At 47.2% G+C, this 27,164-nt stretch overlaps 2 long non-coding RNA genes across 5 annotated transcripts in view; both read left to right on the forward strand.

Annotated features, from left to right (window-relative positions):
* Positions 1-27,164, forward strand: part of LOC133276801 (uncharacterized) — a 459,153-nt gene that overhangs the window by 374,132 nt on the left and 57,857 nt on the right. The window lies entirely within an intron of this gene.
* Positions 1-27,164, forward strand: part of LOC133276800 (uncharacterized) — a 123,026-nt gene that overhangs the window by 47,623 nt on the left and 48,239 nt on the right. For all 4 annotated transcript variants that reach the window (XR_009745998.1, XR_009746001.1, XR_009746000.1 and 1 more), the window contains one exon: positions 19,929-19,977. This is a non-coding gene — a long non-coding RNA (uncharacterized LOC133276800). The remainder of the gene's footprint in view (positions 1-19,928; positions 19,978-27,164) is intronic.

Genomic DNA, 27,164 nt, shown 5'->3' on the forward strand with positions numbered 1-27,164 from the left:
GTTCAAGGCCAGATTGGACAAAGCCTTGGGTGAGATGGTTTAGTGTGAGGTGTCCCCGCCCGTGGCAGGGCGGGTTGGAACTGGGTGATCTTAAGGTCCTTTCCAGCCCTAACTATTCTATGATTCTAGGGGATTGAAGGATGGTGAGAGCACACTGTTTGTTCCCATAAAATAAGTAGAGATTGACTACAGACGCTAAGGAATGGGCTCAGGACAGTGAAGATGAGGGGTATTTTCATTACTGCCAGTTAATAATTAAGATAAATTAACACAAAGTGTCTGTGGTTTGGGGGAATACTCATTCAAGGAGTTGTAACTTGTAGTAACTATACAGCTGTATAGTCACTGTAGCAATTATAGTAACTTGGAGGTCAGATGTTGAGTGCTTCCCATGATTCCCAAGGAAACAACCTCATAGTCATTCCATAGGCAGAAATCTCCCTGACATCAATGCTCAGGATTTGTTGTTGTTACTGAGGCCTGGAAATAAAGAGGTTGACTCCATTGTGTGTCACATATGAGGGAGGACTGCTCAGCCCTCGCTGCAGTCAGGGTTGTGCTTGATGCCTTCACATTGTCTGTTTTTACCTTCGGGAGGGTCCTGAGCCTATTTCAGGGACGACGTTTCCAGTATCTTCTATTTTAGGCTCTTGACGCAGGGTTTGAAGCACTGTTGAGGTGTTGGCAGTGATGCAGTATGTGTTTTGTTTACAGTAACTCCTTCCCAGATTTGTAACACAAATACCATCTCTGCAGCGCTTCAGAGCTCTGGTCCCTCTGGACCTGAGGGTTTCATCTCACTTAACTTGCATTGTGAAAGGTTATACCCATCTAATCCAGATGGATAAGGATGAATGTCGTCTGGCTGGCTGATTTTTCAGAGAGCTTAAGGGAGTCTCTTAGTGGCTTGAGTAGTTTCAAGCTAGTTTCAAGGAGGTGATCCTGCCCCTTTACTCTGCTCTCATGAGACCTCACCTGGAGCATTGTGTGCAGTTCTGGTGTCCTCAACATAAAAAGGACATGGAACTGTTGGAACAAGGCCAGAGGAAGCCACGGGGATGATCAGGGGCTGGAGCACCTCCTGTATGAAGACAGGCTGAGAAAGTTGGGGCTGTTCAGCCTGGAGAAGAGAAGGCTGCATGGAGACCTCCGAGCAGCCTTCCAGTATCTGAAGGGGCCTATAGGGATGGTGGGGAGGGACTCTTCATTAGGGACTGCAGTGACAGGACAAGGGGTAACGGGTTAAAACTTAAACAGGGGAAGTTTAGATTGGATATAAGGAAGAAATTCTTTCCTGTGAGGGTGGTGAGGCACTGGAATGGGTTGCCCAGGGAGGTTGTGAATGCTCCATCCCTGGCAGTGTTCAAGACCAGGTTGGACAGAGCCTTGGGTGAGATGGTTTAGTGTGAGGTGTCCCTGCCCATGGCAGGGGGGTTGGAAGTGGATGATCTTAAGGTCCTTTCCAACCCAAACTATTCTGTGATTCTATAAACAGCAAGTAGTAAGATCTACTCTTCCTTTTCTCATCGTTGTTCTACGTGGAGAACTTCAGCTTCCTTCGTAGTTGTTATTTCTTGATGTTCTGCCATGAAAAGCAGTCTAAAGATAATTGTGCAAAAGCAACTTTGTGCTCAATGTGGAGGGGTATTTGTGTTGGTAGGAGAGGATTAACATCCTAAAGTCTTAGGTGGAATTCACTCGAAAAAGAGCTTGCTTTGGTACATGAGCATTTTTGTACAATGATGCTGCTTCTCTTCCTTGAAGATCTTCCAACTTCAAAAAATACACCCTGCCATATGTTACTGTAATAGCAGCACATGAACTGTATTGAAAGATAAATGAACAGGACTGCAATTGGAGGTTTTAATTCTGCAGAGGGGTCCATTTTGGATCCATTTTTTACTCTACAGAAGATCTAAACTTAGTTTTACCACATGCCCATGCAAAACATTTTGAGGCTGAGCTCAGGATGAAGAGGATGAGAAGGAAGGAAAAGGAACTCCTGCAGTACCAGTGCTTGGGAAGGTATTTGGTGAGTAGACAATGAAACTGCTATTGCAGAAAACAGTGCTCTGGGGTTTAAAGGCTGCATATGGCAGACTGAGGGAGCTGGGCTGGTTCAGCCTGGAGAAGAGAAGGCTCCTGAAGGGGAGACCTTAGAGCAGCTCCAGTGCCTAAAGGGGCTGCAGGAAAGCTGGAGAAGGGCTTTGGACAAGGGCCTGTAGGGCCAGGCCAAGGGGAATGGCTTTAACCTGCCAGAGGGGAGACTAAGATGAGCTCTTAGGCAGAAGCTCTTCCCTGTGAGGGTGCTGAGGCGCTGGCCCAGGGTGCCCAGAGAAGCTGTGGCTGCCCCATCCCTGGCAGTGTTCAAGGGCAGGTTGGACACAGGGGCTTGGAGCAAGCTGCTCTAGTGGAAGGTGTCCCTGCCCGTGGCAGGGGCTGGAACTGGATGAGCTTTAAGGTCCCTTCCAACCCAAACTAGTCTGGGATTCTACATGTGCCATCCAGTCCTCTGCCGGGTTCACCTTTTTCTTTATGGCAGATTTGCCTTTCCCTGGTCATTTACCCTTTTTGTTAGGTCATAATTTGCTGTTCAGTTGTTGATGCTCAACCTGGGAACAAGCTGTGCCTGTACTGTTAAAGGAAACAACGTTTAGTGGGTTTGAAGTGTCCTGTGGCCATCCACACTCTCAGTTTTCAGCACACTCATGACACTGCTTGGCCAGCTGATCTGAGCTACATCTACTTTTGAGGACAGGAGGAGGCTGCATTTGATCCTGACAGGGATGTGTGGATCCAGGTTACACGGTGGCACTTGTCCTCAGTGCCAGAAATACATACAGGTATAGACAGAGGGGTAGCACAATGAGTTGGTGCCCAGTGCTTCGTCTATAACAATAGTCATAACATAATATATCTACATTATATAGTATATAATATACTATATTATGTGTGTCTATAATGTAGTCATCAGGCAAATCATTCTGAGCAGCACAAGAAACTTTGATACAGCATTGGACATCCAGCTTCTCTTACAGCTTTTAGATTGTAGCCATTGGTTCAGTTGTCTTCTGCTCTTGATATACAGTAACTTTAAGACACAAATATTTAATGTTAGGGGGGGATTTGGACTTTTGAGTGTTTGTGTTACTCCTTTAAAATGTGTTGGTGTATTTGGACAAAGCCTGTGGACCATTTAACCATCCTCTTAATTGTGACCAGGTAGTGAAGATGCCCTTTGTGTGTTTGATGTAGGCATTTGCTAAGAAAAAGCAGTAAGTCTCCCACTGAAAGTCATTTTGGACCAGAGTCATAATGAAGTCGAAGCAATAACTTGCCAAAGCTGTGTTTTGCTGTCATTCGTGGAGAAGAGCTCCTGCAGGATTTAATCTGTTCACTGATCTGACGGTGCTTTCTGCAGCGATCCTGGAAGGACACGTCAGTTTAACTCGTGTGTTTCATTAAAGCCATACATACTTATTGTAGTGCTCACATCAGGTGCTGGTAATATTGAAAAGGTTGGAAAACTGTGCTGCCAAACCGTCCTTTTTGGTCTTCTCTTGTTTGTCTTTTCTCGAAGACCTGATGGGAGTGCAGGAACCTGTCAATATTCCTGACCAAGGGTTTGGGCACAGTTAAGCCAGTAGTTTTCCAGTCACAGAATCATGGAATGGTTTGTGTTGGAAGGGACCTTAAGGTCATCCAGTTCCAAACCCCTGCTGTGGACTGGGACACCTCACACTAGACCATGTCGTCCAAGGCTCTGTCCAGCCTGGCCTTGAACACTGCCAGGGATGGAGCATTTACCACTTCTCTGGGCACCCTGTGCCAGTGCCTCAGCACCCTCACAGTAAGGAGCTTCTGCCTTGATAATTAATGACACTGTTTATAAATAACATTTAGAGATCTTTTTCTGTGCCTTCTAGGGTTGGTTTTGGAGGGAGGAGGAATGTCAGCCAAATTTCAGGCATTTCTGTGCTACCTTGGAGACTAGAAAATGTTTCATTATTGGCACCCCAGATCCCTTATGTAACCTGGTAATTCTGGGAACAGGAATTGGGAGAAGAATGCAGAGCAGTTGGAGTATTTTCATAAAATTACAGGATTCACAAACTGTGCTAAATACTTTAATGTCTCCTGTGGAGCCAGGCTGAGAGAGCTGGGCTGGGTCAGCCTGGACAAGAGAAGGCTCCTGAAGGGGAGACCTGAGAGCAGCTCCAGTGCCTGAAGGGACTGCAGGAAAGCTGGAGAGGGGCTTGGGACAAGGGCCTGTAGGGACAGGCCAAGGGGAATGGCTTTAACCTGCCCGAGGGGAGACTGAGCTGAGCTCTTAGGCAGAAGCTCTTCCCTGTGAGGGTGCTGAGGCGCTGGCACAGGGTGCCCAGAGAAGCTGTGGCTGCCCCATCCCTGGCAGTGTTCAAGGGCAGGTTGGAGACAGGGGCTTGGAGCAAGCTGCTCTAGTGGAAGGTGTCCCTGCCTGTGGCAGGGGTTGGAACTGGAGGAGCTTTAAAGTCCCTTCCAACCCAAACCATTCTATGGGTCTATGGAGGTCTCCAGAAATACAAGTATTCCAGGCTGCTGGAATGCACTTAGGTTGTTAGGATTGCATCTTTGGGGTGTTAAATTCCGGTCTCACAGAGCAAATGAGACACTGGCAATTATTACATAAACCCAGTGTATTGGAGTTTGCAGCATGTTAAAAGGGAATAAACCACATGAACGGACACCTATTTAGGATGTGCTTTGTGTGCTGTTCATGTGCAGCCCCCGACACAGGTCTGTGGGAAGGAAGTTGCCCTGATCTTTCTTACTGCTCTCGGGAGGGGTTTTGTGTTCTCCAAGTTCAAGGCCTGTAGTTCAAACAGTGCAAGGCAGAAGGGGAATTTCCCTGCTTTTATCTCCTGTGAAACAGTGTGGCTTATTTTACGTGCTCTGTTTGCAAAAAACTCTTCTTATATTCAGTGAAGGAAGGCTTGATTATTTTCAGTGTAGAATGAAGATAGTGACCGGTTGCTGTTTCCTGCTTGGTGGATGTCATGGTTCTAAAGTCGCTTAGAAATTGCTATATTGTGAGACCACCTTCAGAGTATAGAGAGTCTGACATAGGAATCCGCAGCCTCAGGATGACTCAGAATCAAAAATGAGTCAGTTATGCCTTATTCTGTGTAAGTTAATCTTTTAAAATACAGAATTAGAAGTAAAACAGGAAGTTCAGGGTGCCTTGTCCAGTACTGCATCATTTCGCTTGCTCTGTGCGTTAGGGAAGAGGAACAAAGAAGTGGTGAATGCTCCACCCCTGGCAGTGTTCAGGGCCAGGCTGGACAGAGCCTTTGGTGACATGGTTTAGTGTGAGGTGTCCCTGCCCATGGCAGGGGGGTTGGAACTGGGTCATCTTAAGGTCCTTTCCAACCCAAACCATTCTGTGATTCTATGATTTCATGATAGTTTCAGAGGGATATGATTTAAGGGCAGGAGAGTGATGGAGTAAACCAGAGGAATGAGCTGCGCTTGAGATGTTTGAGTATCCCAGAAGGCAGAATCTTTGTCTGTAGCAGAGATTGTGAAGATTTAGGACCCAGCATAAATAAGAAATAAGAGGTATTTAGGGTTAGATACATAGCATGCAGTTCCTGAGAAACAACCGGTGAGTTTTCAATAAGCACTCTCAGAGATCCTGCTTGCAGTGTGGTTTCTGGGATGATACTTCTCAGTATAGATCAAGGGTTAAATATAAACCAGTGCGTTTCAGTTTGATTATTCAGGGTTTAGAATCTATATCCTTTTATTTTTCTGTGCGAAGAAACAATCTTCTTTTCCTACAGCATTTCTTCCACTGTTACTCATCTGCCAGGACACATTTGGGATGTTGATCAGTTTGTTCTTTCCATTCCCCTTTCCTCTCGGGATGCTCCGTGCACATGTTAGTAATGGAGGCAGAGTATGTGCTCTGAAAGTCAGCTCATACTGAGTTACTGAACTGTGTGTACTGTCCACTTCCATTCCTTCAAGTACATCCTAACTTTAGGCTCTGGAGTGACAGAAGGGATGGCAATAAAAGGTGTTTGGATGATGGGAGGGCCGGGAAGGGGGAGCTGTGCCATGAAAGCAGCAAGCACGTCTGTGTTCACTTCTGTTAATAGCTTTTTTGGCTAAACTGATGTCCTCTATTTACATAAATCCTCCTCATATTCTATTAATACGTAAATGACCATCTGTTTCTCACCTGTATTTAGGTTCTGTATTTTCTTTCCTTTCTGACTTTAGCTTCCATGAAGTAATGAGGTGACAGAAAACCAGCAGATCAGGTATTTTCCATGCTTGTATTTTTGCAGTACGTTTATTGAGGTAGGGGAAAGGAACCACCTTTAAGGTGCTTCTGTCAGGTTAAAAGAGCACAGGCAGCGCACAGCAGTAAGCATTACATAGCAGTAAAAATAAAATGAAGCATTACAATTAACTTCAACGCCAGTTTTAGGATTTCCTAGCTAGCTTTTGATACGTTTTAGATGCATATCTCAATACCAAGCCTGTGATGCAGTCTGGCTTTGCATGCAAGATAAGCATTTTTGCACAGGAGTTCATTTTGGAGTGCCTTTAGAGACCTCTCCTGCCCAGACACACCGAGTAGGGATAAATATTCAAGAATCCTATAGCCAGGAAGTGACAAGTTATTTCACACTGGAGCTTCTTCCTTATCTCCGACCTCCACGTTCAGGGGAGCTGAACTTCCCCTGTTTTAGTTTGAACCCATCACCCCTTGTCCTGTCACTACAGCCCCTGATGAAGAGTCCCTCTCCAGCATCCTTGTAGCCCCCTTCAGATACTGGAAGGCTGCCTTCAACCACCAGGCCGCTATGGAGTGTTACTGTTTCCTCTGCCAATACTTTGGTTATCTACAAACTTCCTCTCAAGTAATCTTACTATTACCTAGACTATGAAATTACCCATATCAGCTGCTCCTTCATGTCACTTGTAGTGTAACAGGACAGCATCCATTTGCTTTGTGTAAGAAAGCAGTTTACCAGCTCTGGAAAAGATGAGGGGACTTTGCTATCCCAGGTGATTATTTTTACGGACAGAATGAGTCATTTTCATGTGGACTTCTAGCATGTGGGTGAGTGAATCATCAGGTGTTGAACAGATTAGTCTCTTTAATGGGACACGCACAAGATAATGTTTTCTCACTGAGACAATGCGTACCTCTCTAAAGACAACATTACAGAGGCTGAAATAAGGTGTTATCGTGTCCCCTTAAACATGTTACCTTGGGAGATGAGCCATGAAACAGCCCAGGGTTGCTTTTCATAGTTCTTGGTGTGTGTGGGGGGGGGTAGTGACCTTTTAAAGTACTCTGAGGAGCAGATTAGGAGGGAAAAATAAAGCACTGACCAACAGTTGCATAAGAAATTGAGCACTGGCTTGACTTGCTCCTGTTCCTTGTGTTGTGCAACAGTTGTAGGTAGGTTTGTATCCGTCTGCTTTCCAAGTAACAAGTGATAGGACATAGAGGAAGTGGCCTCAAGTTGCACCATGGGGAGGTTTAGACTGGGGGTTACCCTGAAAGGATAGTGAAGCACTGGAACAGGCTGACCAGGGCTGTGGTGGAGTCACCATCGCTGGAGGGGTTTAGAAGACATGTAAATGTGGTGCTTGGTGACATGGTTTAGTGGTGGCCTTTAGCAGTGCTGGGTTAACAGCTGGACTTGATCTGAGAGGTCTTTTCCAGCCCTGATGATTCCATGTAAACTTGCACACCACATGATGATGATCCATCATGTGTCAAGTGCCCAATGTCCATTTAGAGAAGGACATGGATCTCATGGAGCAAGTCCAGAGGAGGCCACAAGGATGATCAGGGGACTGGAGCACCTCCTGCATGAAGACAGGCTGAGAGCATTGGGGCTGTTAAGCCTGGAGAAGAGAAGGCTGTGTGGAGACCTCAGAGCAGCCTCTAGTGTCTGAAGGGGGCTGTAAGGATGCTGGAGAGGGACTCTTCATCAGGGACTGTAGTGACAGGACAAGGGGTGATGGGTTCAAATTGAAACAGGGGAAGTTCAGGTTGGATACAAGGCAGAAGCTCTTCCCTGTGAGGGTGCTGAGGCGCTAGCACAGGGTGCCCAGAGAAGCTGTGGCTGCCTCATCCCTGGCAGTGTTCAAGGCCAGGTTGGACACAGGGGCTTGGAGCAAGGTGCTCCAGTGGAAGGTGTCCCTGCCCGTGGCAGGGGTTGGAGCTGGGTGAGCTTTAAGGTCCTTTCCAACCCAAACCAGTCTGGGATTTCTATACTTTAGGTAGCAAAAGCACACTAAATGTGGTAGATCTGCCTCAGTGCTTTTTCTTTCCTCAGTCCACAGCCAAGTTCAACCAGAATTATGCTTTTATGCTATGTTGGGTTTGACTGAGATCAGGAAAATTACAGGGCAAACCCATCTTACTGTTACGACTGCCTTGAGGTAGGAAATGAAGTATGACACTTAGGCAGGGGTAGGTAGGGTTGAGGGCTTCAGTCACATCTCACCCCAGCTTTACATGAAAAACTGATGATCCTTCCTAGAACTTGAGTTAAGGTTTAATTTTGTGCAGTACTCTGAGCTCAGGGAATCTTCTTTATTGGTTTCATTGTAAAGCATTTCTCAATAGGTGCCTTTTGAAGGGTTTTGAAGAAATTAAGAGTTTTGTAGAGAACCTTACGTGGACAAAATAATCCGAGCAGCACAACTTTCTCTCTTACTCAGGGCTCCAGGCTGGAAATACAGTTGTGTTTTGGTCACCAGAGTAATTATGACGGGAGATCACAGACTCATTGTAGAATCCCAGACTGGTTTGGGTTGGAAGGGCCCTCAAAGCTCCTCCAGCTCCAACCCCTGCCACGGGCAGGGACACCTTCCACTAGAGCAGCTTGCTCCAAGCCCCTGTGTCCAACCTGGCCTTGAGCACTGCCAGGGGTGGGGAAGAGCTTCTGCCTAAGAGCTCATCTCAGTCTCCCCTCTGGCAGGTTAAAGCCATTCCCCTTGGCCTGTCCCTACAGGCCCTTGTCCAAAGCCCCTCTCCAGGTTTCTTGTAGACAAATTCATTCCCTGCAACTGAAGGTGTGGATGCTTTTAGAACCTGACCAGATATCTGTCAGTAAAACCATCCTCTTCCTCCCTGCAGCCTCCTGAATATGGATTTTGGGGAGTGGAAGGGTTGAACACCACAAGTGCAATAATAATAACAACCCAACACCGCCCCCTCTCTTCACACCCACCCCTTCCCAGCTGTCTAGCTCAGCACATTTCACACCATGCTTGCAAGGCCAGCATGATTACGAATTAGGGTTAGCACAAAACGGAGCTATTTGAGAATTCCGTAGTCTTTTGCTGTAATGTTGAGCCTTGAATATCTCCAAACCCGAACCTCACAAACGCATGGGGGCAGGGAGGTCGTGCTTTCAAAACCCAACTCGTTGCATCAGAGGAAGGGGTTTCTTAACCTTGTCTTTCAAACAGACAGAATCGGGTGTTGCCCCTTTGCACTTCTATTGTCATCCGTTAGGAATTTCTCCCTGCTGAGATCTGCAGCCCCTTCGGATGCTCCGTAGGTTGTTGGATGTTAAACCATACGATTCCTGGATTATTTTTGACCTTCATTCTTGGTGTCCTTGGAAAAGGACCTAACTGGTCATGACCACATTTGGAGGAGATTGGCACCTTGAATCCTGTGTTCAGCTCTGGGCCCCTCACTCCAAGAGAGACATTGAGGTGCCGGAGTGGGGCCAGAGAAGGGCAGTGGAGCTGGTGCAGGGCCTGGAGCACAAGTGTGATGGGGAAGGGCTGAGGGACCTGGGGGGTTCAGTGTGGAGAAGAGAAGGCTCAGGGGGGACCTGATGGCTCCCTCCAAGTGCCTGAGAGGAGGATGGAGCCAGGAGGGGCTGGGCTCTGCTCCCAGGGAACAAGGGATGGGACAAGAGGAAACGGCCTCAAGCTGCCCCAGGGCAGGTTTAGATGGAGCTGAGGAACAATTCCTTCCCTAGAGGGTGCTCAGGCATTGGAACAGGCTGCCCAGGGCAGGGCTGCGGTCACCGTCCCTGCAAGTGTTCACACAGCGTGGAGACGAGGCCCCAGTGCCATGGGTTAGGGGTGGCCTTGGCAGTGCTGGCATAAGGTTGGACTGGATGGGCTTAAAGGGCTTTTCCAACGTGGTTGATTCTGTGATTCTCTAAAATAAAAAGCTCTTTTATAGATCTTGGGCTGTGCAGGGGCTCTCAGAGGGAACATCTTTATTGAGGCAAAAGCAGTGCACTTAGTTCTCACTCTGATTTTAGCTTCAGTGTGGCTCACTCTAATTTAGTTACCCTTAGGCTAGAACGTGCTGCTTTTTAGGATTAATGGGAATGTAAGAGTGGGTGTGGATGCACGAAGGAAAGTGTGCCCTAAAGCTCCCAAAGATGAGCCTCCTGTGATAATGTGCTTGGATGTTGCACTGTCCTTGATCCTACTTGTAGGTGGTACGGGTGAGAGCTGCCAGTGGTTTCCTACGTAACAGTCACTTCAGCCTTGCTGTCTGTGGTTGGTAAGCTTTGTTTGGCCTCAGATATGGGCAGCTGGTTCCTACAGATGGGTTTTCATCTGTATACACAGTGATTTATAACTGTATGTATGGATCAGTGTCTTTGCTTTCAGGTGGCTTTCAAATGCCCTTACAGATGGGTAGGGTTTGATTACTGGCACAGGCTGCCCAAAGAGGTGGTGAATGCTCCATCCCTGGCAGTGTTCAAGGCCAGGTTGGACAGAGGGGCTTGGAGCAAGCTGCTCTAGTGGAAGGTGTCCCTGCCCGTGGCAGGGGTTGGAACTGGGTGAGCTTTAAGGTCCCTTCAACCCAAACCAGTCTGGGATACTATGATTACAGCAGTTGGTGATAAATTGAACAATCCAGTTCCAGGTCTGTAGTGTATAACCTCACGCTCTGTCCACTGTCCCCTTTGCTTCTGTTTGCAACTTCCCTTTCAAATGTAATATTTACTAAAACATTTCTTCAGGGACCTTTATTCCTCATGGCAATATTAAGAGGCAAAGAACAGATTCCATAGTTGCTATTTATAGGAGTAAGCTACATACCAGTCGCAGCCTCCCCGCTTGCTGCCCTGCTTTACAGGAGGTGTGAGAGCTGTGAATGCATCCTTCAGGATTTCAGCAAAGCCTTGATGCTTCACTTGCCTGTGCCAGAAAACCCCAGTGCATGTTAAGATGCAGGAACATCCCCTGGAGACAAGTCAGAGTTTCCCAAGAAATGCCAAGTGTGATGTCAAACCCAGTGTACAGGCAGAAGGAATCACGACGGTTGCCATCCTAGATAGAATCATGGCATGGTTTGGGTTGGAAAGGACCTTAAGGTCATCCAGTTTCAAACCCCTGCCATGGGCAGGGACACCTCACCCTAAACCATGTTGTCCAAGCTCTGTCCAGCCTGGCCTTGAACACTGCCAGGGATGGAGCATTCACCACTTCTGTGGGCACCCTCACAGTAAAGAACTTACCTTATCTCCAACCTGAACTTCCCCTGTTTCAGTTTGAACCCATCACCCCTTGTCCTATTGCTACAATCTACCTTATTTTTCCCAGGGAAAGCGGGGTGACGTGGCTTAATGGCTTTTCCTCTTCTTCCCCCTCCTTTGGGCACAACATGTGGGTGCAGGATTGTGGGACTGACACAGGCAAACGGTGCTTCCACTCGGAGCTCTTCCATCCCGCTCTGACTGTGCTCAGTGCGGCAGCTACAACTGTTGGGAACGCGCTGCACTCATGCTACTAAACCCCTAAAATTCAGCTTTTAATTTATGTGTCCTCCTATTTGGAGGGAACAGCTAATGTGATTCCATGTAATAAACCCACCGAGGTGGCTTCCTAAAGGTGCCATTTCCTTCGGATTCCTTTTTGTCATCCATAGATTGGATTTAGTGTAGGCTTGTGTCAGTGTGAGTCACTCGCAAGTGCCTCTTAATCCAATAAACCGGAGTGGTTTCTTAGGGAAATGCTATTTTCTGAGTTCTGTTTCTATGATGGCCTTGTTGAATCCCCGCTGACTCCACTGGAAACATCTCCATGGAAAGAAATAACTGGTGTAATTTCACGTGGTAAATGGACATCGCAGCGAGTCGCAGGGAGGAAAAATAGCCTGGGTAATTAGGGAATGTTGTAGATGGTCTCTGTGTCAGCATTAGTAGGTATTTAATAGCATCACTGTGCATCAAAAGACCCATCAGAGGGGTTGGTGCGGTTGGGTTGGGGTGGGTTTGCGTTGGTTTGTGTGGAGGGTGGAACAGCATTAGTGGTTTCACACTGAGGGTTTTTCCCTTCTGTTGTTGTCACTGCCCTGCTTTGTGGTGGTGGCTGCATCACTCTGTGCCTTCATTTCCCACTCAGAACATACTCAGCTCCACTGAACACTAAAAATCACGGAATGGTTTGTGTTGAAAGGGACCTCAAAGCTCATCCAGTTCCAGCCCCTGCCGCAAGCAGGGATGCCTTCCGCTAGAGCAGCTTGCTCCAAGCCCCTGTGTCCAACCTGGCCTTGAACACTTTCAGATCCTAAAGAAATCCCAGATAAAACCATGATTTCAGCCTTTTCCTGCCTTACTCCTGCAGCAGCAGAAGGCAAAAGCTTTGCCATGGTTTGGAAGTTTTGCCTGCAATAATAAACCTAGCAAAGGGATGTTTTCCCAGCCTGAGGTAACAGTGCACTTCTGTACCAGAGCACAGGGAGGCTCTAAACACTCTTTAAGAGATGGCTGTTAAACCTGGCCCTGTTTTGAGCTCAGATGTGAAGATTTGTGTTCTACATGGGGAATTTCTAATGCTGAGGGCGGGGGGGAACCATACATATACTGGAGCAGTCAGAATTCAGTGTTTGTAACACATGCAGCGCTGCGGCTGCTGTAAGGCACCACAGTTTTCATCATCTTGTATCTACATGCATATACTGAGTTTCCAAATAGCTTCCTCCCCTCTGTCTCCACCATGGAATTTCATTGTGCGTGGTGTGAGGGATAAGCTGCTCAAACCCCCTCAGTTTCTGATGCCTGAAGACAGACTCGAGTAGATGTTTTTACTGCTTGATGGCACACACTGGCACCGAGTCTGTGCAGGAAATGCTGCCTGAGCAACTGGGTCCTTCATGGAGGAGATTGTAATCCTTATGGTGTGATAGATAGATGCTCCATGGCATTTTGCAAAGGCAGTTCAAGACTGGGTGAGAGGCTTTGGCCAAGGGCCTGTAGGGACAGACCAAGGGGAATGGCTTTAACCTGCCAGAGAGGAGACTGAGATGAGCTCTTAGGCAGAAGCTCTTCCCTGTGAGGGTGCTGAGGCACTGGCACAGGGTGCCCAGAGAAGCTGTGGCTGCCCCATCCCTGGCAGTGTTCAAGGCCAGGTTGGACACAGGGGCTTGGAGCAAGCTGCTCTAGTGGAAGGGGTCCCTGCCTGTGGCAGGGGTTGGAACTGGAGGAGCTTTAAGGTCCCTTCCAGCCCAAACCCTTGTATGGGTCTGTAGGAGATGTGAGATCTGTTAGTGCTGGTTGCTTTATTGGTAGCAACTCCAGATCCTAAGTAATTGAGATTTCATCTAAGTTTACCCATAAGCATGTGATCTCTTGAGCAGATTCTCAAAGGAGTAAGAGGATACATGGAGACCTAAGGATTAACACAGCATCTAGAATAAAACCACAGCAGAAAGACAAAGCAGGGAGTGGTGCATCAGGTTCATACGTTAAATAAGTCATTTGTTAAGTAGAAACGAGGACAGACAGGTCAAAATTGACATAAAAGCTTATCAGATAGGACTTATATAAAACCCAGAGTACAAGTAGATGGACAACTGGCATTAACAGGCAACATGAGAAGACCTTATAAACACAGTGGAAGTTAGGGGCAGTCACAGGATAATGCAGGTCTGCTCCTTAGCAAAGAGATATTAAAAACTAGGAGTTACCACGCTGAATAAACTGCTGAGTGTAACTATTTAACTATGGGTACTTTGAAAGAACCAAACCCCTTTTGGATTTGCTGGGGGGTAATTTTGGCCATTAACAGCTCTCACTTGAAAAGGGAGTGTATTGTGATTTTTCCCACCTGAGAGCAGCGCAGACGTTGCCATTGTAAACCAGGGTGCATGGGCAGGCGAGCTGAGAGGTCAGGGCAGAGTGTACTCAAAGACTGACAGTTTATAAAGCAAGACTTTGTAAGTATTTAAATCAGTATATTTATGTTTATTGCAGTGGATTGATGCAGTTTGGGTAAGGCCAAATTGCTGTGTCTGACACAAACGGGCTGTGTAGCAAAAAGGCAGCACAATGTGGAGTGAAAGGCTGTGGTCTGTAACAAAGCTGCTGTTTCCTGGGGAAATCTGATTGCTAAAATGAGCTCTTATTTCCTTCAAAAGTTAAAATGAAGTTTTCTGTTCAAGTAGGAGCACAGAGAGAACTCTTTCAAAAGGAATGATTCTAAATGGGGAAGGGAAGGGCATAGAATCATAGAATAGTTTGGGTTGGAAAGGACCTTAAGATCACCAAGTTCCAACCCCCCTGCCATGGGCAGGGACACCCCACACTAAACCATGGCACCCAAGGCCTCGTCCAACCTGGCCTTGAACACTGCCAGGGATGGAGCATTCACAACCTCCCTGGGCAACCCATTCCAGTGCCTCACCACCCTCACAGGAAAGAATTTCCTCCTTGTATCTAATCTAAACTTCCCCTGTTTAAGTTTTAACCTGTTACCCCTTGTCCTGTCACTACAGTCCCTAATGAAGAGTCCCTCCCCACCATCCCTATAGGCCCCCTTCAGATACTGGAAGGCTGCTATGAGGTCTCTATGCAGCCTTCTCTTCCCCAGGCTGAACAGCCCCAACTTCCTCAGCCTGTCTTCATACAGGAGGTGCTCCAGTCCCTGATCATCCTCGTGGCCTCCTGTGGACTTGTTCCAACAGTTCCATGTCCTTTTTATGTTGAGGACACCAGAACTGCACACAATGCTCCAGGTGAGGTCTCACGAGAGCAGAGCAGAGGAGCAGGATCACCTCCTTCGACCTGCTGGTCACGCTCCTTTGGATGCAGGCCGGGATACGGTTACTTTCTGGGCTGCGAGCGCACACTGAAGCCGGCTCATGTTCATTTTCTGATGGACCAGCACCCCCAAGTCCTTCTCCACATGGATAGCTCTGGGTGCTGGGGTGTTGTAATTCATGCCCTGGCCATGGTTTCAGCCTGTGTTGGTAAGTGCTTGGCCGTCACCCAGAGATCAGCATGGAGCTGGGGCTGTTCCTGATGGTCAGCTGGGATGTGGCTGCCCTGTTTGGGGCTAGGAAAGCTTGTCTAACCCCATGGCTACCAGCTGTGGTGCTGGGGCTGATCTCTGAGCCAGAGGACATTCCCTAACGTGGAGTCACTGAGTCATAGGGTCACAGAATGGTTTGGGTTGGAAGCGACTGTAAAGCTCATCCAGCTCCAGCCCCCTGCCATGGGCAGGGACACCTTCCACTAGATGGGTTTCAGGGCTCAAGTGCACACTGAAGATGGGTCATGGAGAGCTTCTCATCAACCAGTACCCCAAAGTCCTTCTCCTCTGGGCTGAGCAGTCAGAGCTGAGCAGTGTTTGGGGAGGCAGTAATCATTGCATTGATGGGGTATTTGGGAACATCAGTTGGACTCAGCTGGGTCCTCATTGTAATTTATCTGGGTGAGTACAATAGAGGGAAGAAACTCATGGTAGGTGAGTGGAACCCATATAACAAATCTTCTGTACAGGGCTGCAGTCTGTAAGCATTTAGGGCTCTTTATCACCTACAAGTGAGTGCTGAGCTGTTCTGACAGAGCATGCTGTGCATTTCTGTGTCTATGGATCATAGGCTGGGATTTCTCACTCTGCTCCCTTGGCCAAATGTGCTGCTATCAAATCAGCAGTTACCTTTTGCCAGGGCTAAATACTCCTAGAATGAAACATGTTAGTAGGTCATTTTAACAGCAGCGACAGAATTACAACCCTTTCCAAAGGCTTCATGCAAACCTGATGTTCCATAAACGCTCTGTACTCAAATGGAAGGATATATTTTCTTCTGAGGGCAGTTTCTGTGCCATTTTATGGGAAGGATTCATTTCTGTTTATCAAGCATGGAGAGCAGTGTGGGAGCAGGAAGAGGATTGGGGGAGAGAAAAAGTAGTAGCAGAAGATGTTCTAGTAGTTAAGTACTACTTCTCTTGTAGGAGAATTGTTTCCAGGACAACAAGGTTGATGAGGGAGTTACAAAGTGAGCACGAGTTTCCTTCCCTCTCCCTTTATTTGTTAATAATCTGGAAGGTAGAAAGACCTCTCTTTGTACTTGAGTTGTGTTACATCAGTTTATTTTTAGTCTATACTAGGTGGTTGTTAGCTATTTATTCCTGAATATACCTGGTATACATAGGAGTAAATATATATGAGATAGTATATATAGGATCATAGAATTGTTAGGGTTAGAAAGGACCTTAAGATCATCTAGTTCCAATATATAGAGAGAATGGGTATATTAGGAGTAAATACATACATGAATCCATGCATATCTGGTGTGCAAGACATCCTGTTTGTATTGGGCTCTGTTAAGATCTCATGGTATCTAAGCAAATCACTGTTTGGACTATTAACAGCTCTGGGGTTTTGGCTTTTCCTGTTTCAAAGCAACAGAACAACAGGTTTGTGCTTTAAGTTTCAGGCTCATCACACTGGTGGGATGTGAGTTTCTTCAACTCAGAGCAGCTTCCAGTGTCTGAAGGGAGGGCTGCAAGGATGCTGCAGAGGGACTCTGCGTCAGGGGCTGTAGTGATAGGACAAGGGGTGGTGGGTTCAAACTGAAACAGGGGAAGTTCAGGTTGGATACAAGGCAGAAGCTCTTCCCTGTGAGGGTGCTGAGGCGCTGGCACAGGGTGCCCAGAGAAGCTGTGGCTGCCCCATCCCTGGCAGTGTTCAAGGCCAGGTTGGACACAGGGGCTTGGAGCAAGCTGCTCCAGTGGAAGGTGTCCCTGCCCGTGGCAGGATTGGAACTGGTTGAGCTTTAAGGTCCCTTCCAACCCAGAGCAGGCTGGGATTCTATGAACTGTTTGCACAGAATCTCTCCCCTGTTGCTATAATATATATGTTTTGTCTATACTAATGATGTGCTGTCCTGCAAATGAGTTTGCAATAAATGAAAGGAGGTTATTTTCCCCTAGAGCATATTGAGCTGTAGGACTCCATTGTGCGATCTATTTCCAACCGGAGTTTGGGATTTGGAATCAGAAGCTACTGAATTCGGTGGTGTTGCCAATTTGGAAGGGGCATAGCTAGCAGAAGATCACACCCTGCTCCAAAATATGTTGATCTATTTAAAATCTGGAGGAGTATGAGGAAACGTGGACTTGTGTGGTTTTCCTTTGTATAGTTGATGGCACTCTTGAGTTTAATTCCTTCCTGGATTGTTATTTTCTTCCTTCACAACAGCGTTTTGAGAGGAGAAATGTCATTTTTTCAACCCACAACTATGGGCTGTGCATTTTAGAGGCGAGCTTCACAAAAGCGGTGGTCAGGTCATTAGTGACAAGCACGCTTCATAAAGCTCTATTGTTGTTCTGGGAAATTAAATAGCTTGGAGGTTAACGGTGTCCCTGTTACAGGAGTTGGATGATTTCATGCCCCCAAATGATGTATGTGTTGATTTCATATTGAGGTGGCAGAACTTGGGTTGGTTGAGATGAAGAAAACACTTCTCATGCACTTGGCCTTTTCATGCAAGTGCAAGGTCCTGCGCATGGACTGGGACAATCCCAAGCACAAATACAGGCTGCCCATGGCAGGGGGTTGGAACTGGATGACCTTGAGGTCCTTTCCAACCCGAACCATTCTGTGATTCTGTGGATGGAGCAGCCTGAGCAGAAGGACTTGGGGGTGTTGGTTGATGAGAAGCTCCCCACGAACCAGCTTCAGTGTGCGCTTGAGCCCAGAGCCCCCATGTGCTGGGCTGCACCCCCAGAGCGTGAGCAGCAGCTCAGGGAGGGGATCCTGCCCCTCTGCTGTGCTCTGGGGAGACCCCCCCTGCAGTCCTGATCCAGCTCTGGGGCAGCAGCACAAGAGGGACGTGGAGCTGTTGGAGCGAGTGCAGGTGAGGCCAGGGAGATGCTGCGAGGGCTGGAGCAGCTCTGCTCTGGAGCCAGGCTGAGAGAGCTGGGCTGGGGCAGCCTGGAGAAGAGAAGGCTCCTGAAGGGGAGACCTGAGAGCAGCTCCAGTGCCTGAAGGGGCTGCAGGAAAGCTGGAGAGGGGCTTTGGACAAGGGCGTGTAGGGGCAGGCCAAAGGGAATGGCTTTAACCTGCCAGAGGGGAGACTGAGATGAGCTCTTAGGCAGAAGCTCTTCCCTGTGAGGGTGCTGAGGCGCTGGCACAGGGTGCCCAGAGAAGCTGTGGCTGCCCCATCCCTGGCAGTGTTCAAGGGCAGGTTGGACACAGGGGCTTGGAGCAAGGTGCTCTAGTGGAAGGTGTCCCTGCGCATGGCAGGGGTTGGAACTGGCTGAGCTTTAAGGTCCCTTCCAACCCAAACCAGTCTGGGGTACACCTGTATGAGAGTTGTTTGGCGAATTAGTGAGATGCTCTCTTTCCTAGGAAAAAAAACTGTGACCTGGCATGAAAACTCAGGCGCTCAGGTGACGCTGTTGATTACTGCCCCATCTCCATTTCCCATGGCTCCCTACCTTGCTGGGAAGTTAAGCAGTTTTTCAAATCCATGTCAGCACTTACTTGTTGCTCTGTTACCCCTCCTGTCTGCAAGCAGTAGCCAGAGGCTGGATTCCTTTTGAGCGTCCTCCTCTTTCTATCTCTTCTTTCCTTGGGAAGTGATTGTCTCAGAACAAGAACAGTGCTAACCTTGAGGGAGGAGAGGTCTCTGCACTTCATTTTCCAGTACATCCCCTTTTAGTTATTCCATTCTCTGGCACATACCAGTTCTTTATGGAGGTTTGTGTAGTTCTTCCAGGTCGCTGCTTGGCATAGAAACGGAATGAGGAAGTTTCTCTGTGTCTGCTAAAGGTTTACTAATTATGTGGCTAAATAGAGAATGTAGCTTTAGAGCATTCTTTTCAAGGACAATGCTCTCATAACTCTACTGAGATTCTTGGGTTTGTGTTTTTGGTTGCTTGCTTTTCTTGTTTTAACCTTCAAAATGCTTTATCAAACACAAGTGAGTTCCCGTAAGATACACATATACTCTCTTTGTTCTTACAGATTTGAACCCAAAGTGCAGAGCAGGACATAATGACCAACCTATTCATATTAAACAACATATCTTAGGGTGTCTGAAGCCTTCTTTAGCATCTGTGGCTCCAGACGCAAGGACATCACCTTTCTGAAGTAGATGCTGAAGGCCAACAAGGAGCAGACGCAGAGTCTGACAAGGCACTGTGTTGTTATCTTTGAGCAATTAAATCCTTCTTTACATTGCTTCACTTTTCTCTGTGGCTATAAGGAATTTCTTTGGGAAAGTCTGCAATAGGCTTGGGAAGTTAGTTCTAGTCCTGCAGTGTTACACTGAAATCAGGTGGCAGTGTCCACAGTCCATCTTGGTAGAGCAATTCCACGTAACAGATATAGTCTGGCAGTCAAAATCAGCGAAACAAAAATCATGGAATCACAGAATGGTTTGGGTTGGAAAGGACCTTCAGATCATCCAGTTCCAACCCCCTGCCACAGGCAGGGACACCTCACACTAGTCCATGTCACCCGGGGCTCTGTCCAGCCTGCCCTTGAACGCTGCCAGGGATGGAGCATATATGAATGATGGGAGTATTTTCCAGTGCTATCTGAAAGCAAGCAGTAAACTTGTAGCATTAATTACCAATATAATGACAGACTTCAAGCAGATAGTTCTTGTAACAGAATTTGTCTTCTCTGTCTTGTTGCAGGAGGAGAAACAGCGACTGAGTTGTACAACCAGGACAATCCAAAATGCAAGTCAAAGACAGCTCATTCTTCTCTTCTGTAAGACTATGGGCCAAGTCTTCTGTAAGACAATCATTTAATTCAAAGGACAAATAGTTTTGTCATTACTTGGGCTGTGAGTGGAGCATGTGCAGTTCATAGAGCTGTTCTGAGTTCCCTGGTTCCAAGCCATGTGGTTCAGGGTGAGTTGCATTGGGTAGATACTGTCTTTCCCATTCTCATCTCTGTGTCAACCATAAAGTAGTTCAAGACAAGTGTCATGTGGTTGCTTTATTACTGTTATAGCAGTGATGGGCCAAGGATGTGGAGAGGGGAGGTTTGCAGGGAAAGGCTTTATCTCTTAGACTGGTTCTGGTAACATTTGGAGAGTCAGACCAATCTGCAAGGATGCACAAAGGGCTGGAAAGGGGTTCTGGGCTCCAAAGCTTGTTGGTATTTGCCATAGCATCTGTTTGTGTAAGAAAAGCTTTAACCTTACTTTAAGGCTGCTGTATTTCTGGCTGAGTGTTTTCAGATGTATCAAAGCCATTTACTTGAGAGTTCTGTGTGCGTTGATGGTTTAGTGCAGGAGGGTTTTCCACTTTGGTCAAGAAAGCAGGATGTTTCTCAGTAGTATTTTAGATAACAAGGCTTGCTGATTCACTTGTAATAGACAAAGGCAAAGATGGATGCTTTTAGCTATCTTGAACCTGCACTATGTGATAGCAACATCTATATTGCAATCCTAATAACCAGACCTCAGGTTATTCTGAGCTTGGTTTCACACTGGCTAGCAAGTGAACTCATTAAAAGCTTGTGTGAGCCTTTCTGTGTACTGTTGACTCAACTTTAAAGTATCTGTAAGGCTGCAGAATGTGTCTCAGCTTGCTGAAGGATGAGGATGTGTTTCACACCGAGGTTTGGAAAGTATTGATGGCTCCAGTTCATCAAACAGCTTTTCGTGCTGCTTTATATATTGTTTTCCTATGACTTTACATTTGTACCTGTGTCTCTTTTTTGGTCTGAAAAGAGTAAGTAAGCCTACAGGCTTGCTTTTTATAGGCACTTTCTATTTAGAAAGTGGTAGAACATGTGTCAGACATATGCAATTCCTTTAGCATCATGTTTTCCGTACTGATTTAATAGCTATTGAGTCTCCTCACATATTCTTGTTTCCAAGACCTGTTTTATGGTAATAAATCTTCTCGTCTGTAAAATTCCTGAAATGATTCAGTAGGATGATTGTTTCCGTAGCACATTCCCTCAGAGATCAGAGTTAGAAATAGAAAAGTCCTTCATGAGGTCAGCTTCTTCCCTGCAAGGCTTGTAGTCAGTGCTGGAAGTGATAATGCAGTTGCCAATGTTTGTTCTGGAGAACTCCCATTGTTCGGTGCTCCCTAATGTCCTGCTCCCTCTCTTGGTAACGTACAGTCAGTTTTCTGTTGGAGTGTCGTGTCAAACTACATTGAGAAGTGCCTCGTCAAGGTGGAGAAGAGAAATTGTGATGGGATGTAAGAGTGCAGAGGAGGCCACGGAGATGCTGCGAGGGCTGGAGCAGCTCTGCTCTGGAGCCAGGCTGAGAGAGCTGGGCTGGGTCAGCCTGGAGAAGAGAAGGCTCCTGAAGGGGAGACCTTAGAGCAGCTCCAGTGCCTAAAGGGGCTGCAGGAAAGCTGGAGAGGGGCTTGGGACAAGGGCCTGTAGGGTCAGGCCAAGGGGAATGGCTTTAACCTGCCAGAGGGGAGACTAAGATGAGCTCTTAGGCAGAAGCTCTTCCCTGTGAGGGTGCTGAGGCGCTGGCACAGGGTGCCCAGAGAAGCTGTGGCTGCCCCATCCCTGGCAGTGTTCAAGGCCAGGTTGGACATAGGGGCTTGGAGCAAGCTGCTCTAGTGGAAGGTGTCCCTGCCTGTGGCGGGCGTTGGAGCTGGAGGAGCTTTAAGGTCCCTTCCAACCCAGAGCAGTCTGGGGTCTGTCTCAAAATTCCTATTGAAAACATTAATCAAATTACCAAAGACTTCGTTCCTTTCCCTCTCCATTTGCACTGGAGGCTGGCAGATGATGTGCTCTGCACAGTAGGCTTTTTGGCATAAATGCTGACACGGTAAGAAAAGATTCCTCCAGGATAGTTGTTAGCACCTTCCTTCTGTATATACTGAGCACCATTCATAGCTGTTGGTTTCTCCTGATGGATGTAAACCTCAGCAACACTGTGGGGTCTGTTGTGTTGCCAGCTTGTCTCCTGTGGGTTGTCATCAGAGGAAAACGGGGAGCTGCAGGAACAACTGCAGGACAAAACCAAAGTGAGTGGTGCAGTCCTCGAGGTGGACTGGAACTGAATGCCTCGTCAGGCATGCAAGGACTGAGTCGTGATGCTTGCTCTGTCTGTCTCTGGAGGGTGGCCACACGTGGTGCAACCCATGTGGCTTTCTGGCAACTGGAGAAGGCTGTTAAAAGTAGGCATTGCTTACTGGGAGCAGCTAAGAAAGGAATTCTGCCAAGAGCCCATAGGGAGCTCTGTGTATTGCGTTTCCAAGGCAATCCATTAGGTTGTTCATCTGGAACATCATGTGTGCAAAGAGAAGGGAGAGGTGTTTATGCCAAACCTTTGCACAGCTGGAGCTCCAGGTAAAAACCAGCAGCTTTAGACCAGGGGACACAGAACCCCTTCATCTTGAAACTTGTAGCTTTCTGAAACACTGCTGTGTTCTTTGTTTGATGGTTCCCAGTTGGACATCAGATGCTGGAATCATCGTTTAGGTTGCTCTGCACTGAGGGAAGCAGTAAGTTCTGGGGTTAGCTCCTCCATGGGCAGTTCCTTAAAATAGGCTTTGGGATCTGAGGTATGTGATCCTCACCACCCTCACAATGAAGATTTTCTTCCTGATGTCCACTCTGTATCCCCCCTCTGTCAGTTTAAAGCCATTCCCCCTTGTCCTGATTTGTTGTCTGCCTCATTATTTCCATCAAAACTGTGCACTTTAATCAGCAGCTTTTACTGCAAGGCACAAACCTTAGGGCTTTCAATATTGTACCTTAAACTGATCCAAAATAGCTTTTGGTGTGTTCCTAGATACTGCTGGTCATGAGAGAGAATAATCTATGCGCTTAAAAGGTGGGTTTAAGATTACGTCTGCACTGCAGGATCTCCACAAGAGTGCGTTGGGTCATGTCAGCATATTAATCCCAGTAAATGTCTTACAGAAGAAACTAATATTTGGGACCACTGGGACCAGGGCAGGTTTAGATGGAGCTGAGGAACAATTCCTTCCCCAGAGGGTGCTCAAGCATTGGAACAGGCTGCCCAGGGCAGGGCTGCAGTCACCGTCCCCGCAAGTGTTCACACAGCGTGGAGACGAGGCCTCAGTGCCATGGGGCAGTGGTGGCCTTGGCAGTGCTGGGGTAAGGTTTGACTGGATGGGCTTAAAGGGCTTTTCCAACCTGGTTGATTCTATGCTTATGTGTATAAGTATATACGTTTATATATATCTCTCCATCTGTGTGCAGATGTCCCTTCCACAAAGTCACTTTGTCAGTTGTTTGTCACCCCTGCCTGTGATGTGAGGGCACCATATCTGCTTCAGATTTTGGACACAGTGGTGTGTATTAGTATTTGATTCTCCAGCAGGACTAGACTAATCCCTGCCCTCATGAACCAGCCCATGCATTGCACGTATGTGAGCAAGCAGTGTCATGCAGCCTCTCGATATCTGAAGGGGGCTTGCAGGGATGCTGGGGAGGGACTCTTCGTTAGGGACTGTAGTAACAGGACAAGGGGTAATGGGTTCAAACTGAAACAGGGGAAGTTCAGATTGGATATAAGGAGGAAATTCTTTCCTGTGAGGGTGGATGAGGCACTGGAATGGGTTGCCCAGGGAGGTTGTGAATGCTCCATCCCTGGCAGTGTTCAAGGCCAGGTTGGCCAGAGCCTTGGGTGATATGGTTTAGCGTGAGGTGTCCCTGCTCATGGCAGGGGCGTTGGAACTGGATGATCTTAAGGTCCTTTCCTGCACAAATCATTCTGTGATTCTGTGATTCTCTGTTGCAGTTCAGTCTGATACCTGAGCGAGGTGAACACTGAAGAGGGTTTGAAAAGCACAGGCAGCAGCAGTGAAGAAAGCCATTTCCCTCTTCAGGTGAATGTTTTGTCCTTTCATGCCATACACTAGTATGAAAGCAGACAAACCAACCAAGAGGTCAGTGCTGTTGGATGCATGTAGAGTAGCTGTTAGCACAGGCAGTGGGTATTCAAACAGAAACTCCCCATTTGACAGTGCTGGCTTCTACATGACTTAGAGACATAAAAACACAGCTTATCCTTAAAAGAGCACTTTAAAGTTTTGTCAGATACGAAAGTACCTGTAAGTTAATGTGTGCTTTGCCAGGGGCACTGTGCTAGGACTGGTTATCACATTGCCACTTCATCAGTGTCTGTGCTAGGATGGCTTTGTACACACAATTCTGGTGCCATTAACACTGAGATATCTTCATGTGCACTTGTAGGAGCCCTCCTCTTGTGCCGCATGGAGCTGTGTGCTGGAGTGATCCCTTTTGTTGGGCTGAAGGATGGGCTATGGATCAGCTTTGGATTCTCTGTCTGCAGTCATGGTGCAGGAAGCCCAAGGCAGCTGGACTCTTCTATCTTCTGTTTCCCCTTATCCCATAGGAATACGATTGCGGAGAACTTGTTTTAGCAGCTGAACATGGAATTTAGTGTGAACGTGGAATATCTGTGTTCACAAGAGTTGGCTTATACGTTCCCAAGCTAAGTGGTAAATGGCATGTGTTAATCAGCATAGAATCATAGAACCCCAGGTTGGAGGGGACCTCAAGGATCATCTGGTCCAACCTTTCCAGGTAAAGTATGACCTAGGTTCAGATGTCCCAGCACCCTGTGCAGATGAATCTTAACAGTGTCCAACACTGAGGAATCCATCACTTCCCTGGGGAGGTTATTCCAATGCTCTCATTGGGAAAACTTTCCTCTTGTGTCCAGTTGGAATGTCCCCAGCATTAACTTGTGCCCATCACCCCTTGTCTTTTCCATGGGACTCCTTGTCTAAAGGGAGTCTCCATCTTCTTTGTAGCCACCCTTTAAATACTCTGGAACACGGGAATAAGTCTCCCCTGAGCCTTCTTTTCTTGCCTTCCTCCCCTGTGTTCTCTTAATCAGAGTCTGTCCCATACACTAAAAGTTGGGTTTTACGACACTTTTAATGTTTGATATGCAGGACACCAGTGCTTCCAAAGTCTTTTTTTTTTCTTCTTTCAATTTCTTGCTTAAAAAGCAAGATAAAAGCACCAGCTTTCAACTCCTTTTACATCTCCAGGATGCAGGGTTTATGGATCTTAGGAATGTAAAGTCCAGGTCAGTTTGGTATCCAGCTTGCAGTGGTGCTTACTCTGATGTGTGTTTTGGTTCTCTCAGGCAAATACATCTGCACACAGTCACACACAGAGTAAGAGGAATACAGGATCTTAAGTACACTCTTTATACCTGTATAAGTTGCAGCCATGTGTCTGTTAGTGCTGGGAAGCGAGCATCAGGCAAAGGATGGGTCCTGCTCTTTATAAAGGGTGAAAAACCATCACCCTGGCCATGTAAATAGTTGTGTATTAATGATACTTAACATGAAGCTCTGAGACTAAGAAATCATTACTAATCTGTATTTAGGTTAAATTTTCCCCTAACTGAGGCTGATTTCTCTAGCTCAGGGGTGAAAGCCTATATCCTAAAAGCTGTGTATGACTCACAACTGTTTCACATGAACACAGAACAGTACTGACATGGTTATTAACACATGGACGTGGCTAGCTATGTTTGAAGCCTTGGCTTTTAACCAGAAAACCCATTTTCATCTGCAAAGACACCAAGTCTTTGTGAGTAGCCTTAGTCACTGAGTTCTGCCTGCGGATAAGCCAGTAACATGTAGTCTCTGAGGGATGGAGGTAGTACAGCCTGTTTACTTCCAGCTTAGAAATCACTGTTTCTGCCTTCTTGAGACTGCAGTTTTATAATAGCAGGTTTATATCTCTGAGTTTTGTTTGCTTTGGGCTTTCAGTCTGGCGTGAAGGTAATGGGGACAAGATGTAACTTCATATGAAAAGGGAAAAAAGGGGTTTTATTCTTGAAGATTCATTGCAGATACATTGAGTTGTGAACATGTCTGAAATGCACTCTTCCTTTCCAGCTTCTCAGCACCTCTTCTGGGAGACTGCTGCTCATCTTCCATACAAGAAGTGCTTCTTCCCTCATCCCCCTTCTTCCTGGCTGCTGTATTGTCATGGCCACAAACACTGCCAGGGATGGGGCAGCCACAGCTTCTCTGGGCACCCTGTGCCAGCGCCTCAGCACCCTCACAGGGAAGAGCTTCTGCCTAAGAGCTCATCTCAGTCTCCCCTCTGGCAGGTTAAAGCCATTCCCCTTGGCCTGTCCCTACAGGCCCTTGTCCCAAGCCCCTCTCCAGCTTTCCTGGAGCCCCTTTAGGCACTGGAGCTGCTCTCAGGTCTCCCCTTCAGGAGCCTTCTCTTCTCCAGGCTGACCCAGCCCAGCTCTCTCAGCCTGGCTCCAGAGCAGAGCTGCTCCAGCCCTCACAGCATCTTTAGGTGGCCCTAATAATGCGAAGTACTTTATGTTGCCTTATGTAGAAACAGCTATCCAGTTTAAAGCTTGCTTCAAGAAACTCTGGACCTTGTTACTCTGATGAGAGATGAGCTTTAGGGAGAGCACTCTGCGGTGTGAAGGTGCAATGACAGGTATACAGCAGAGCAGGGGGACAACCCCCAGGGCTTCCAAAAGGTCTGTGGCCTCCACAAGCCCTATCACATGCTCTTCAGTGTCGTTGGAAAGCCAGATACATCAAGTGTGAGCAAAGCATGGTGCAGATGGCACATGTACTGATGTATGATACCCCATCGAGCTCATTTCCAGCAAGCTGATGTTTCTGGATGCGACTCTTTCAAGCTGCATGAATTCTGCAGGAGCCTGCCACCCACTGCTCTGCTGGTATGTGCAGAGCTGCCTGCATCCAAGCTGCAGAAAAGGAAATGTTACTAAAGGGATGCTCTTAATCCTTATAGTGTAACACCATGTGATGGGTTTGGATGTTTGTTTCATCTCTGCCTGCAGTGAAGCGTGGGTATGGCTAAGCAGTTAATACATAAAATACACAATGCAACATATTAATGCAGGATATGGAAACATCTTAAGATGCTACTGAAAGTAT

Source organism: Pezoporus flaviventris, unplaced genomic scaffold (genome assembly GCF_033815535.1).
Source record: "Pezoporus flaviventris isolate CSIRO_AGI_PZ_B2104156 unplaced genomic scaffold, CSIRO_AGI_Pfla_v1 ptg000046l, whole genome shotgun sequence".
In the NCBI taxonomy this organism is placed as follows: Eukaryota; Metazoa; Chordata; class Aves; order Psittaciformes; family Psittacidae; genus Pezoporus; species Pezoporus flaviventris.